Here is a 12,483-nt window from a genome sequence, read left to right as displayed (position 1 = left end):
TAAAACTGTCACTGTTTGCAGATGACATGATACTATACATAGAGAATCCTAAAGATGCCACCAGAAAACTGCTAGAGCTAATCAATGAATCTGGTAAAGTTACAGGATACAAAATTAATGCACAGAAATCTCTTGCATTCCTATACACTAATGATGAAAAATGTGAAAGAGAAATTAAGAAAACACTCCCATTTACCATTGCAACAAAAAGAATAAAATACCCAGGAATAAACCTACCTAGGGAGACAAAAGACCTGTCTGCAGAAAACTATAAGACACTGATGAAAGAAATTAAAGATGATACCAGCAGATGGAGAGATATACCATGTTCTTGGATTGGAAGAATCAATATTGTGAAAATGACTATACTACCCAAAGCAATCTACAGATTCAATACAATCCCTATCAAATTACCAATGGCATTTTTTTACAGAACTAGAAAATTTAAAAAATCTTAAAATTTGTATGGAGATACAAAAGACCCCGAATAGCCAAAGCAGTCTTGAGGGAAAAAAACGGAGCTGGAGGAATCAGACTCCCTGACTTCAGACCATACTACAAAGCTACAGTAATCAAGACAATATGGTACTGGCACAAAAACAGAAATATAGATCAATGGAACAGGATAGAAAGCCCAGAGATAAACCCACACACCTATGGTCAACTAATCTATGACAAAGGAAGCAAGGATATATAATGGAGAAAAGACAGTCTCTTCAATAAGTGGTGCTGGGAAAACTGGACAGCTACATGTAAAAGAATGAAATTAGAACGCTCCCTAACACTATACACAAAAATAAACTCAAAATGGATTAGAGACCTAAATGTAAGACCAGACACTATAAAACTCTTAGAGGAAAACATAGGAAGAACACTCTTTGACATAAATCCCAGCAAGATCTTTTTTGACCCACCTCCTAGAGTAATGGAAATAAAAACAAAAATAAACAAATAGGACCTAATGAAACTTAAATCTTTTGCACAGCAAAGGAAACCATAAACAAGACGAAAAGACAACCCTCAGAATGGGAGAAAATATTTGCAAATGAATCGTCAGACAAAGGATTAATTTCCAAAATATATAAACAGCTCATGCAGCTCAGTATTAAAAAACCAAACAACCCAATCCAAAAATGGGCAGAAGACTTAAGCAGACATTTCTTTTTTTTTTTTTTTTTTTTTTTTTTTGCGGTACGCGGGCCTCTCACTGTTGTGGCCTCTCCCGTTGCGGAGCACAGGCTCCGGACACACAGGCTCAGCAGCCATGGCCCACGGGCCCAGCCGCTCTGCGGCATGTGGGATCTTCCCGGACCGGGGCACAAACCTGTGTCCCCTGCATCGGCAGGCATACTCTCAACCACTGCACCACCAGGGAAGCCCCCTAAGCAGACATTTCTCCAAAGAAGACATACAGAAGGCCAAGAAGCACATGAAAAACTGCTCAACATCACTAATTATTAGAGAACTGAAAATCAAAACTACAATGAGGGCTTCCCTGGTGGCGCAGTGGTTGAGAGTCCGCCTGCCAATGCAGGGGACACGGGTTTGTGCCCCGGTCCGGGAAGATCTCACATGCCACGGAGCGGCTGGGCCCGTGAGCCACGGCTGCTGAGCCTGCGCGTCCGGAGCCTGTGCTCCACAACGGGAAAGGCCACAGCAGTGAGAAGCCCGCATACCGGAAAAAAAAAAAAAACTACAATGAGGTATCACCTCACACCAGTTAGAATGGGCATCATCAGAAAATCTACAAACAACAAATGCTGGAGAGGGTGTGGAGAAAAGGGAACCCTTTTGCACTGTTAGTGGGAATGTAAATGGATACAGCCACTATGGAGAACAGTATGGAGCTTCCTTAAAAAACTACAAATAGAACTACCATATGACCCAGCAATCCCACTACTGGGCATATACCCTGAGAAAACCATAATTCAAAAGGAGTCATGTACCAAAATGTTCATTGCAGTTCTATTTACAATAGCCCGGAGATGGAAACAACCTAAGTGTCCATCATTGGAGGAATGGATAAAGAAGATGTGGCACATATATACAATGGAATATTACTCAGCCATAAAAAGAAATGAAATCGAGCAATTTGTAATGAGGTGGATAGACCTAGAGTCTGTCATACAGAGTGAAGTAAGTCAGGAAGAGAAAGACAAATACCATATGCTAACACATATATATGGAATTTAAGAAAAAAAAATGTCATGAAGAACCTAGGGGTAAGACAGGAATAAAGACACAGACCTACTAGAGAATGGACTTGAGGATATGGGGAGGGGGAAGGGTAAGCTGTGACAAAGCGAGAGAGAGGCATGGACATATATACACTACCAAACGTAAGGTAGATAGCTAGTGGGAAGCAGCCGCACAGCACAGGGAGATCAGATCGGTGCTTTGTGACCACCTGGAGGGGTGGGAAAGGGAGGGTGGGAGGGAGGGAGACACAAGAGGGAAGAGATAAGGGAACATATCTATATGTATAACCGATTCACTTTGTTATAAAGCAGAAACTAACACACCATTGTAAAGCAATTATACTCCAATGAAGATGTAAAAAAAAAAAGCACTTAGAAATTTAAAATATGATACCTAACATAAAAATTTCACTAATAAGTTTGGAAGATAAGGTTAAAAAAAATGTCTCCGAAAGTTGGTCGAAGAGATGGATAATAAAAGAGAAACAATATGAAAATTAAAGCATCAGTTCAAGTCCAACATCTGACAAATAGGTATTCCAGAAAGAGAGAATAAGAAAACACCTGGAAGAAATTAATACAGAGAAAACACAAAAAAACTCTTCAGACCTGAAAGACATACATCTTCATATTGAAAGGTCCCACCCCAGGCCTCAGAATGATGAATTAAAAAGGAGCTACACTGAGAAATTTTATACCATAAGAGGTAGAGGAAATACTTTAAATGAAAGTATTCAGAATGCAAACCAAAAAAGTATGTTACATACAAAGTATCAGGTTACATCAAAAGTATCAGGAATCAGACTGCATTTGGACTTCCTCCGTGCTGCAACAGAAGCTAAAAGACACTAAAGATTCCAAGGGAAAATAACTTCTAACCTAGAATTCAATACCCAAATTATCAGTAAAGTGGATGAATAAGTAAAGATATTTTTAGACACACATATGCTCAAAAAAAATTAACTTGTTGCCTACCTTTTCTCAGAAAGCTAGAGAAGAATGTCTCTTCTCTTCAAAACTTAAAAGGAAACTAAGAAAGAGGAAGGCACAGGACTCAGGAAACAGGATCCAACACAGAAAAAAGGCCATGAAATTCCTTAGATGATAAGAAGTGAAAATCTCAGGAAGGCAGCTGCGCAGCAGCCAGGGGACCACGAGTCTGAAGTGGAGGAGAGGACGAAGAGCTCCAGATGGAATGTCCACAGGGGGAAAAACGGTGCTGAGAGATTTATCTGACTTTTGGGATATGTGGAAAGTTGTACTGAGAAGAATTGATGAGTCCTTCCCAATTAAAAAAAAAAAAAACCAGAATGACAAGGGTCAACTGGCAAATGTTGAGGAGGTGCTGGAGTTGGAAAATTATCATTTGGCTACTGTCGTGGTAAAGATTGAATCAGGCAAGCATCATCAATGGATGTTAAATCTGAGGGGAAATTTGGATGAGGAGAATACTGGCATGATCTTAAACTGTCTCCCCATAGACATAAACTGCAAAGGAGGAAGGAAAAAAAAACAACAACAGTAATAGTATGGTGGAGAAATTGGGCAAACCTTGACTAGGTGATCAAATTAACATCACCAGTGAGGATAGCGGGACACTGTCTCCAGATGCGATGCCCTGAGGAGGACACCGCATCCCCTCGCCGTGTTCCAACAGAGAATGCATAACCTCAGTCTAATCACAAAAAACATCAGACAAATGCAGAATGAGGAACGTTCAGTTACAAGAGAAAAAGTGTGTGTTAGGCGCAGGGGTGGTAGACACTGCCTTCTTCAAAATGTCAGTGTCAGAAAAGATAAAGGCTATGAAAACGTCCCAGGATCAGAGAGGGTAAAGAGATCTGACAAACAAATGTAGTACCCGACCCTAGACTGGATCCTGTGCTGGAGGGGGAAAATGCCGTAAAGGACGTTTTGGGCTCAGTTGATCATGCTGGAGTATGGATGATCGATTACATTCTTAAATCAATGTAATCTTATGAATTTATAAAGCTGACAACTATGGTTATGTTAGTGGAGAAAAACCCTTATCCTTAGGAAATACACACTGAAGTATTTAGGGTTAAAGAGCTACGATGGATGAAACTCACCCTTTAATTATAGATAGATGGATGGATAGATAGATACATAGAACACAGATAAAGCAAATGGAGTGAAGTGTTAACTATAAGGCATATCTGGGTAAAGTGTATACAGGTATTCCTTGTCCTATTTTGTTTTTAAATAAATTTATTTATTTACTTACTTACTTACTTACTTATTTATTTTTGGCTGCGTTGGGTCTTCGTTGCTGCGCGGGCTTTCTCTAGTTGCAGTAACCGGGGACTACTCTTTGTTGTGGTGTGCGGGCTTCTCATTGCAGTGGCTTCTCTTGTTGCAGAGCACGGGCTCTAGGTGCACGGGCTTCAGTGGTTGTGGCACACGGGCTCAGTAGTTGTGGCTTGTGGGCTCTAGAGCGCAGGCTCAGTAGTTATGGCCCACGGGCTTAGTTGCTCCGCGGCATGTAGGATCTTCCTGGGCCAGGCCTCGAACCCGTGTCCCCTGCATTGGCAGGCGGATTCTGAACCACTGCCCCACCAGGGAAGTCCTCATTGTGGTTTTGATTTGCATTTCTCTAATAATTAGCAATGTTGAGCATCTTTTCATGTGCCTGTTAGCCATCTGTATGTCTTCTTTGCAAAAATGTCTATTTAGCTCTTCTGCCCATGTTTTGATTGGGTGGCTTGTTTTCTCAATCTGTATATTTTGGAGATTAACCCCTTGTCAATCACATCATTTGCCAATATTTTCTCCCATTCCACATGTTGTCTTTTCATTTTGTTGATGGTTTTCCTTTGCTGGGCATAGAAGAACAATTTTTTAAAAGGAAAGTGTTCATTCATGTAGTTAAAATGGTCTTAAGCTTCCGTGTGAGATATGTGGCTTTCTTCTGTTTTGTGTAGAGTGCTGTATAACATGTCACTTCACAATATTTTACCAGTTAGGGGTTCCCATAGTATAGTAAAGGGTGAGTATTTCTCATTCATTCATTTATTCACCTTTCATCAAATAAATATTGATTAAGCCATTCCTATGTGAAAGACACCAATGCAGGCAGTGAGGATGGAGTGAAGAACAAAGTCCAGGATCCCACGGAGCTTGTATCCTAGAAGGCAGAGAAAGGTCGAGCAAGCAAACAAATACACGGTATGGCTGGTAGAAGGAAGGGCTATGATGAAGACTGAGGCAGGAGCTAGCATGATGAGAACGGTGGTGCTGTTTAGATGGAGTGATGATTTGGGGAAGGCGTCTCTGATAAAGTGACTTTGCAAAGAACGAAATGAAATGAGTGAGAAACTATAAGGGAAAAACTACCCTCTTCCTCCTGTGTATTTCTCCTTTACTCTCATAATATTGACACACTCACTCTTCCAACACCAAATGTGTGGGTTTTCCACATATGCAATTCCCTACAACACCAGCTGGGCGTCCTACAACGCCATTCAGTTCTGACACTAACTGGAGTTAGGCAGACTCCACGGGTTAAGGGTTCAGTCCCACAAGACTGCCCCTCACTTCAAACGCCATTTGCAAATAATAGGTCCCCAAGCTATCCACCAATTCTGTCTGAGTTGTCTACAAATCAGAGGTTCCCCCTACTGGCCTTCTTGGATTTGATCATTTGCTAGAAGAGGTCACAAAACTCAGGGAAACACTTAATTAGGTCTACCAGTTTATTATGTAACAAAGGATATGATAAAGGACACAAGATGAATAGCCAGATGAGAAGATATGTAGGAACTGGGTCAGGAGGGTCCCAAGCGCAGGAGCTTCTGTCCCCATGGAGTTGGGGTGTGCCGCCCTCCCAATACATGGATATGTTCACCAACCATAAGCTCTCCAAACCCCAATTTTGGGATTTTTATGGAGAGTTCATCACATAGGCATGATCGATCATTAGCTCAGTCTCCAGCCCCTCTTGCCTTCTCAGAGGATGGGGGGTGTGGTCTAAATGTTCCAAACTTCTAATCATGGCTTGGTCTTTCTGGTGACCAGCACCTCCCCTGCCCCATCCTGAAGTTATTTAGAAACCCACCCAGAGTCACCTCATTGGAACAAAAGACACTCCTATCATGAAGAGAATGTCAAAGGATTCCTAAATCTCTGTGTCACGAACCAGGGTCAACGACAAAATGTTAGAACAAAAGATGCTTTTAGCACTTTTATCATTTAGGAAGATTACAAGAGTTTTAGGAGCTCTGTGCCAGGAAGCAGGGACAGAGACCAATATATATTTACACACTTTTCTTTTTTTTCCTTTATTACATTATGTAAGTTTAAGGTGTATAATATGATGATTTGATATACATATGTACTGTGAAATGATTACCAGAAAAAGGTTAGTTAACCCATCCATCACCTCACATTGTTACCTTTGTGTGTTTGTGTGTGTGTGTGGTGAAAATTTTTAGTATGTACTTTCTTAGCAACTTGAAGTATACAATGCAGTATTAACCAGTCGCCATGCTGTACATACACCCCCAGAACTTATTCATCTTATAACTAGAAGTTGGTACCCTTTGACCATTTTCAGACATCCTTCCCCACCCCCATTCCCTAACCACCAATCTACTCTCTGTTTCCATGAGTTTGAGGGTTTGGTTAGATTCTACATATAAGTGAGATCATACAGTATTTCTCTTTCTCTGCCTGACTTATTTCACTTAGCATAATGCCCTCAAGGTCCATCTATGTTGTCACAAATGGCAAGATTTCATTAATTTTTTATGGCTGAGTAATATACCATTGTGTATATATGTACCACATCTTCTTTATCCATTTATCCATCCATGGACACTTAGGTTGCTTCCACATCTTGGTTATTGTAAATAATGCTGCAATGAACATGGGGGTGCAGATATCTTTTCAAGTTAGTGTTTTTGTTTCCTTTGGGTAAATACCTAGAAGTGGAATTGCTGGATCATATGGTAGTTCTATTTTTAATTTTTTTCCATAGTGGCTGTAGCAATTTACATTCTCCACGTCCTTGCCAACTGTGTTATTTCTTGTCTTCTTGATAATATCTATTCTAACAGTTGTAAGGCAGTATCTCGTGGCTTTGACTTACATTTCCCTGATGAACATCTTTTCATGTACCTGTTGGCCATTTGTATGTCTCCTTTAGAAAAATGTCTATTTAGCTCCTTTCTCTAATTTTTAATCAGATTGTTTTTTTCCTATTGAGCTGTAGGAGTTCCTGATATATTTTGGATATTAGTGCCCTTACCAGATATGTGGTTTGAAAATATTTTCTCCCATTCTATAGGTTGTCTTTTCATTTTTTGGATTGTTTCTTTTGTTGTTCAGAGCTTTTTAGTTTATCATAGTCCCACTGTTTTTTTTTGTTTTTGTTTTAACATGCCACGCAGCTTGCAGGATCTTAGTTCCCTGACCAGGGATTGAACCCGGGCCATGGCAGTGAAAACACTGAGTCCTAACCACTGGACTGCCAGGGAGCTCCCAGCTATAGTCCCACTTATTGATTTTTGCTTTGTTGCTTGTGTTTCAAAAAATTGTTGCCAAGACCAACGTCAAGAAGCTTTTACCCTACGTTTTCTTCTATGAGTTTTACTGTTTCTGGTCTTACATTTAAGTCTTTAATCCACTCTGAGTTAATTTTTGTGAGTGGTGTAAGATAGGGATACAGTTTCATTTATTTGCATGTGAATATCCAGTTTTCCCAGCACTGTTTATTGAAGAAACTATCTTTTCCCTGTTGAGTATTCTTGGCTCCCTAGTCAATTATTAGTTGACTGTATATGCTTATTTCTGGGCTCCAAATTCTGTTCCATTGGTCTATGTGCCTGTCTTAAAGCCAGTACCATACTGTTTTGATTACTATAGCTTTGTAATATAGTTAAAGTATAACTATATTAATAGTAAATACTGGTAATATACTAGTAATATAGTACCCCTATAGGGATACAAGTTCAGTGGGGGCAGAGAGTTTGTCCACTATATCCTCACTATCATGAACTATACTTTGCACACAGCAGAAATTCAATAAATAGTTGTTGAACAAATGAAGAATTAGTGAGTTTTGTAGGAAAAAAATACATGCTTTTAGGGGGGTTTTTTTGTTTTTGTTTTTTTTGCATCCCAGGAACACCAAAGAATTATTTAACATTCCAACAATGAGAATTGATTCATACCCAAAGTAAAATGGTCAATAATTTTATTTAAATGAGAATTGGGTGGGATTGCACTAATTGAATTATATATGTGAAATGTTAGATAAAACATGAAAATATTCACTTATATATATTCACAATTGAACATGTTATTTGCTTTACAAGAATGCAAAAAACAAGTATGCTTTTACAATATTAAGTGTGAAGTACAAAATCTAGAAGGGGCAAAATGAAGAAACTATGTAGAAAGGTTTACTAGGCACAATATCTATCTATCTATAGGTGATAATTTAGGAACTGTTACCTCCATTCTATTGACTTAAATGTCACATCAGTGAGCACTGAGAAAGGTCTTCATACATCCCACCTACACTTCCAGTGATATAACTGCAATTTAGTCTTGGTTTCCAGAGTCACAATCATTTTGCTGATTAGTGTGGTCACTGGATTCTTATTTAGCACAATCTAATACAGTCACGAAGCTTTCCATAGTTTAAAATAAAAAGCAAGGGATTTGTAACCAAAAATGAGGGAATATTTAACCAAATGACTTCCTGAAAGCCTTGCAGTTTGGAAGTTTGGCCTATGAGGAATGGTGGTTGACAAAGATAATTAGCTCTCAGATTAAAATGACAACTAGAAAGAACAGCAACAAAGCAGGAACTGTAAAATGTTGAATTAGAAAGGCAGCTGGGAGTGGGCATTGTGAGAAGTGACTGCAAATGGTAATTTAGAATAACATCTGGGAGTAGGTGGCTCACGAGACAAGGTGGTATCTGAAGAAAGTGAACTAACAACTGAGTTATTTTGGATGGGGTATCAGAGTAATTTGAATGTTCTATTAGCTACATTTCTCATCGATAACCAAAGCCAGGTACATCCCTTGCTGAGATCTTGAACCACAAAAAATACATGTATGATTATATATAACTACTCTCATTCTATGTAAATATTTACAGCTGTATAAAGTATACTCAAGTGTGCGTATATAAGCTATACTTGTATTCATATTATTAGAGGATAAAGAACGTATTGCGGGCAGGGGCATGGGACTTTTAAAAAGGGCAAATAGTCATGGAGGCAGAGAAAACAGCCTTTCCCTCCAGCATGAGAATCTATAACCACGATAAAAGCTAATAAACAGGACTTAGAATCCAGAACTTGTGAGGCCGGTATGACACTTAGTGGAGGAACATAGGAAGCACTGTCTAAAGTAGGTTACTAAGTTCACCTTTAATTAAGGTCAGCTAAGGATAGGTCAGAACCAAAAAGGTGAAAGAACCTGAGAAAGCCTGTGGGTGAGATTTTAATTTTTTAAAGTAATATTTATATTACATTAATTAATTTATTTAAAAATACATTGATGTTCTCATCAGAAGGAAAAAAATTTTCTTTTTCTTTAATTTTTCTATCTACATATGGTGATGGATATTCACTAAACTTATTGTGATAATCATTTCACGATGTATGTAAGTCAAATCATTATGCTGTACACTTTAAACTTATACAGTGCTGTATGTCAATTACATCTCAATAAAACTGAAAAGAAAAAAGTGACATTACTATTGATGGTTATAAATAAATATGGAAAAATAATCAATTTTTCTAGTCTTTCTTATAAAATTTATGGAACAGTTTAAACGTAGAATGCCTAGCAGGACCATCATATAACTGGTGCCCTCTACATAACTGGTTTAAATATTTTGGAAAACAATTTGATTATTTTTATTAAAAGCCAAAAAATGCCTTTACCTTCCTATTCAATAATCTCATTTTGAGAATTATTCATAAAAGGTATTAATCATAAAACACGGAAAGAAAATGCACAAAGCCTTGTACACACAAAGCTTGAAGCAACCTGAATGTTCAATATTGTTTGCTGGGACTTCCCTGGTGGTCCCGTGGTTAAGAATCCACCTTCCAATGGAGGGGACGTGGGTTCGATCCCTGGTCGGGGAACTAAGATCCCACATGCAGCAGGGCAACTAAGTCTGCGTGCCGCAACTACTGAGGCCGCGCACTCTGGAACCCATGTGCCACAGCTAGAGAGAAGCCCATGCGCTGCAAAGAAAGATCCCGTGTGCCGCAACTAAAACCCAACGCAGCCAAAAATAAACACATAAAATGGTTTCTGTTAAAAAAAAAAAGATGGAGCAGTTTGTGTCACGGCTGCAGTCTGGGCATCAGGCAGTTAGCTTTTTTTTTTTTTTTATAATATTATTTGCTCATTCATTTACTCATTCAGCATTTTTCCCCCAAGTGTCTAATAGGTTCCAAGCACTAGGGGTAAAACAGGGAAAAAAAGAAAGTCCCTTCCCTCACAGAACTTACATTTCTGTGGGGGAGACAGAAAATAAAGAAAGAAGCATAGTACATCCATGTATATAAATACACATATATAGCATGTTAGATGGAGAAGACTAAAACAGCGAGGGGGGCAGGGAGTACGGAGAGGGGCAGGGATGACTTCAGGGTGGTGACATCGGGGACTTGAAGGAAGTGAGGAATCAAGCCTGGAAGCTCTGTGGCAGAAGACTGTGCCCATCAGAAGAGTCTTGAGGTGGGAGCATGCTTGGCATGACTGAAGAACAGCAAGTAGGTCAGTGCAGCTGGGGCAGCCTGAGCTAGAGGGCGAATAGCAGGCAAGGGAAGAGTCGGAGAGGACCAAATCTCTTAGAGGAGTTACAGGCCATGAGAAGAAACTGGGTTTTACTCTGAGACTGGAGGGTTTTGAGCAAGAAGGTGACATAATTATGATCTAGCTTTTGAAAGGATGGTGGAGGAGAAAGTGGAGAGCGGTCAGGAAACTACTGAAATAATACAGGGAAGAAACGATGGTGGGTTGGGTCAGAATGGTGATGACAGAGGTGATGAAAGCGGTTGGATTCTGGACAGAATCTGAAGGTAGATCTGACAGGATTAATTAACTACAGTGTAATTGAATGGGATGTGTAAGACAGAGGAATTAAGGAGGACTCCAACATTTGGTCTGAGTAACAGGAAGGATGGAGTTGCCACCTACTGAGATGGGGAACGTGTGGGAAGAGCAGGTTTGGGGGTAGAAATTAGAAGTGGTTTTTTTTTTTAAGTAAATTTATTTATTTATTTTTGGTTGCATTGGGTCTTCGTTGCTGCACAGGCTTTCTCTAATTGCGGCGAGTGGAGGCTACTCTTCCTTGCCGTGTGTGGGCTTCTCATTGCAGTGGCTTCTCTTGTTGCAGAGCTTGGGCTCTAGGCACGTGGGCTACAGTAGTTGTGGCACGCGGGCTCAGTAGTTGTGGCTCGCAGGCTCTAGAGTGCAGGCTCAGTAGTTGTTGCGCACAGGCTCCGCAGCATGTGGGATCTTCCCAGACCAGGGCTCGAACCCGTGTCCCCTGCATTACCAGGCAGATTCTCAACCACTGCGCCACCAGGGAAGCCCTAGAAGTGTGTTCTTGAATGTGTAAGATTTTAGATGCCCTTTATTAAAATTTTTTTTTCCATTATGGTTTGTTATAGGATATTGAATATAGTTCCCTGTGCTATACAGTTGGACCTTGTTGTTTACCTATTTTATATATAGTAGTGTGTATCTTCTCATCCCAAACTCCCAATCCATCCCTCCCCAAACCCCCTCCCTCTTGACAACCACAAGTCTGTTCTGTCTGTCTGTGAGTCTGTTTCTGTTTTGTAGATAAATTCATTTGTGCCATATTTTAGATTCCACATATAAGTGATATCATATAGTATTTGTCTTTCTCTGTCTGACTTACTTCACTTAGTATGATAACCTCTCAGTCCATCGATGTTGCTGAAATGGCATTATTTCAATCTTTTTTACGGCTGAGCAGTATTCCAGGTATATATGTACCACATCAGATGCCCTTTAGACAGCTGTAGCAGCAAGCTGGTGCCTCGCCCATCCGTGCCCCTCACGTGGACCACATCAGTGCACTTAGGACTGCCTGACCACCAAAAGCCAGCACCTCCATTTCTTAGCCAGAGGGCTTTCTCAAACTAAGACAATCTTGAAGAACACAACACAACACACAGAGTGGTGGTTTCCTCCCTAAAAGGAGAAAGGCGCAGGGGCAGAGATTCTGTTTCCTTGCCTCCTGCTTTCTGCCTTTGAATGC

At 40.0% G+C, this 12,483-nt stretch overlaps 1 protein-coding gene across 2 annotated transcripts in view; it reads right to left on the bottom strand.

Annotated features, from left to right (window-relative positions):
* RAD52 (RAD52 homolog, DNA repair protein) overlaps positions 1-12,483 on the bottom strand; it is a 59,406-nt gene that overhangs the window by 35,588 nt on the left and 11,335 nt on the right. Inside the window, exon 1 of one of the 2 annotated variants that reach the window (XM_081249346.1) lies at positions 4,456-4,542. The exons of the other annotated variant lie outside the window; for it this stretch is intronic. The gene's annotated coding sequence lies outside the window, so the exon portion shown is untranslated. Of the gene's footprint in view, positions 1-4,455; positions 4,543-12,483 lie in introns of those variants that run through there. 2 annotated transcript variants of the gene reach the window in all.

Source organism: Mesoplodon bidens (assembly GCF_964165515.1).
Source record: "Mesoplodon bidens genome assembly, chromosome: 11".
NCBI classification, from domain to species: Eukaryota; Metazoa; Chordata; class Mammalia; order Artiodactyla; family Ziphiidae; genus Mesoplodon; species Mesoplodon bidens.
This window is presented reverse-complemented; position numbering and strand designations above follow the sequence as displayed.